Raw genomic sequence first — 3,840 nt, 5'->3', positions numbered from 1 at the left:
TGTGTGGTATGCTTTTTTTGTTTAGTTTTTACTATATTAAGAGTGTTTTTCATTTACATAAACAGATTTTGTGCAAAAATATGTACCTGTCCAATGAAATATGCGAAGAATTCATAAATATACTAATACACTACCAAGTTTGGGGTCAATATAGATTTTTTTTTTTATGTTTTGGAAAGAAATTTCTTATGCTCACCAAAGCTGCATTTATTGGATTAAAATACAGTAAAAACAGTAATCTTGTAAAATATTTTTACAATTTAAAATAACCACTTTCTATTTTAATGTAATGTAAAATGCAATTCCTGTGATGCAAAGCTGATTTTTTTTTTCTGCATCATTACTCCAGTCTTCAGTGTCACATGATCTTCAGAAATCATTCTAATATGCTGATTTGCTGCTCAAGAAACATTTATCATCGTCAATGTTGAAAACCGTTGCAATGCTTAATATTTTTGTGAAAACTAGTGATCTTTTTTTTAAGGATGTCCTTGTAATGTTGTTTTACTTTTGTAAAGCAAAAGCACTTTGAGATGTAACACTGAAAGGTGCTATAAAAAATAAAGATTATTATTATTATAATAATGAATAGAAAGTTCAAAAGAATCAGCATTTCTTTGAAATAGAAATCGGTTGTAACATTGTAAATATTTTTTACTGTCACTTTTGATTAATTCAATGCATCTTTGCTGAACGTAACTAGCAATTTGAAAAATATCTTACACTGACCCTAAATATTTGAGTGTGTGGTGAAGCTGTACTTAAATATAAATGCTGGGTAAGCCAACTTTCTTCAATAAAGGTTTTAGCCATAATAAATAATTACAACGGACCTTTTATGTGCAGAAGATTCTAAAAGAAAAAGACAGAGCTTGAACATGCATGCAGGTCCAAAAAGTAAACAGAGCTTGATTTGGAACAGGGCCGACAACAATTCTCATATTTTTAATGCGGTTAAAAAGAAAAATGTCAACCAGCATAAGCCAAACATGAATTCCTTTGACAAATAGGTTAGGTGTAAAAGCTGGAAGCACAAGCGCAGGACAGACAGAAATTAGCGGGCTGGAGGAATGGCTTCATAAATTCCCTGGATGGAATGAACACCTGTGACCCAGTTTCCACAAAACCTGCATCATGCGCCTCGCAAATATGGGTCTGATGGCGACCATTCATAAAGCGCTGCTTTTTAAGGTCAGTGATGTGTAACCTGTCTGATCCTGGATCCCATGAGTGCAGCAGAGGCTACGCTGGGCTGGAAGCTTTAAGCCCAGCTATGAACTCATAATGCCTGCGTCTGAAACCAAAGGCTGCTGTCTTACTGCCAAGTCAGCCAGTGACTTAATAGAGGGGTTTTGCTTTTATTTTAGCCACAGCCAACATTTTGCTGCGTCATACGGTAGTATATAAATAAAACGGCATGTTCCATGAATATGCTTCATTTTAATGTCTTATGACTTTTTTATTATGAGACCTATTAGATGGAGTGAATTAAGATAAATTGGGGGAAATTTTATCATTGACTTGACTTTGATAAATGTCTTAATTATACTGAATTGACCCTATGTTTGATAAACTGTTACCTCACAAATTAAGTTCACCAATAAATGAAAAGCATCTATTTTTATATTCATTAAATATCTGAATGCCCTTTTCAACTGTATATAATAAAATTAAAGCAATGTCAGTGTGTGTTAATAATATGATTGTAAAAAGCAAAGCTTTTTTTTATTCACTAATTTGTTTTGTTTTTTAATTAATAATGTTCATTTATAGAAATAACAAAATAACACATATCAGGGTTTTAAACTATTTAGACATTTATATATATATATATATATATATATATATATCTATATATATATATATATATATATATATAAACCCAAATCATTCTAATATGCTGATATCATTCTAGCTGACTTCTTGCCCCTTATTATCAATTAACCAGTTATTATTGGTGCTTTAATTAATAATTTATTTATTTAATAATCTTGTTATCAGTGTTTCAACATTAATGATAATTAAAAACATAAAAACTTTTTTTTTTTTGCTGCAAATCAGCCTATTAGAATTATTTCTGACAGTGAAGCTTTGCATAACAGGAATAAATTACATTTTAAAATATATTCAAATAGAAAACATTTATTTTAAATTGCAATAATATTTCAAAATATCCTTGTATTTTTTGATAAAAAAAGCCGACTAAATAATATGTTGTGTGTTCATGGAAAGTGGCATGTTGTGATGGATGTAAGGTAAGCGGATGATGAGTGTTGAATCTTCTCAGACATCAGTCTCACAGCTCTGTGTCAGCAAAGACAGGGATCTCTAATCAAATAGCACCTTCAGATGCAGCGGCCAGCCGGCGTGCTGAGACTCAAACAGGGCCACTGCAGCACTGGCAGCCACTCCGAAGGCAGATGGGCAGATCAATCAAATAAATGGAGACAAAATATTCCTCATAAACAGAGACTTTTGATAAATATGTGGCTTACTGTGCTGAAACATTCAAACCAAGGCACTGCATACTGTGCAGAGTTCAGCATTTACTGAACAAAAAAAGATGGAGCTCATAGTGCAATCAGGTCATTACATGTGTTCTATATATGTATATGGGTGAATTAGAAAATTTAGCAAATTTATTTTGTACTGTATTATATTTTAACATGGAAAAACAAAAACAATCATTACTACAACTAAAATAAATCTAAATCTATCCTTTTCCTTTTTTTAGTCTTAAATGGAAAAAACTTTTAACTAACATCAGCCACTTCCTTAATGACATCATCCAGGAAGTGACATCACTTTGGAGGGAACTGATGAAATCAACAGCACAAACTTTAGTAAGTAGCCTATTAGCAGTGGATTTGATGAAAAGCTGGCATTTTTGTGGTGTGTTAGTTTCTCACATCTTGTTGGATAAAATTGCAGAAATCATTTTGATCATCATTTCAGGATGATTAAAACAAAAAATAAATTATCTTTCAGTTGACACACTCATGTAAAACAGCTGCCAATCCCTCACTTAGAAACTTTAGTTCTTCCTATCCAGTTCATTTTCTTTCCTTACTTGGCAATGGGAGGTATAAATAAAGTTAATTGCGCCCTGTTTATCTCACAATTCAGACTTTTTTCCCCTCAAGATTTTGATGTTTTTTGTAGTATTCTAAAAAAAAAAAAAAAAAAAAAACAGAATTAATAACATACGTAAACAAAAATCTGCCTCTAAACCTCTCTTTTCTTTATTCAGAGTTGATCTAGACAAGTACATTCAAAATAATTAAAGTTCTGGTAATCCTAAAGCAGTGAAAAGGGCATCTCTGTATTCAACCTATATGTCCTCTTAAAAAAACAAAAACAAAACATGGTTACTTACACTTTTACTGTAATAAAACCATGGTTATTTTTCTAAAGGGATTTGCATATTTTCTTTCTTTCTTTCTTTCTTTCTTTCTTTCTTTCTTTCTTTTGTTTTTATAATTGAACTGCCTTAATGGTTTGATGTTTTGTACGGTTTAATAAAAAAAGATTCAGGAGCCCACTCTGAAGTCCTGAAGTATAATTTCAGAGCGCGGATTTTGATTCATTCAATTCACGAAATGATTTGCGAACCCACTCCGAAGTGCCAATCTGATTCAAAAGATTCATGAACCAGCTCCAAATTTCCAGTCTAAATCAAATATTTCGACCTGCGCTCTGTAGTCCCTGTTTGAATAATGATTTGTGAACCATTGTTTCAGATCGAGACTACAGAGCACGGTTTGTTGATGATTTGTTGAAAATGATTTGTGAACCCACTCCAAAGTTCAGATTGAAATCAAATGATTCGCAAACCCGCTC

The sequence above is a fragment of the Cyprinus carpio genome, chromosome B13 (assembly GCF_018340385.1).
Source record: "Cyprinus carpio isolate SPL01 chromosome B13, ASM1834038v1, whole genome shotgun sequence".
Lineage (NCBI taxonomy): Eukaryota > Metazoa > Chordata > Actinopteri > Cypriniformes > Cyprinidae > Cyprinus > Cyprinus carpio.
Note: the sequence above shows the minus strand (reverse complement) of the source record.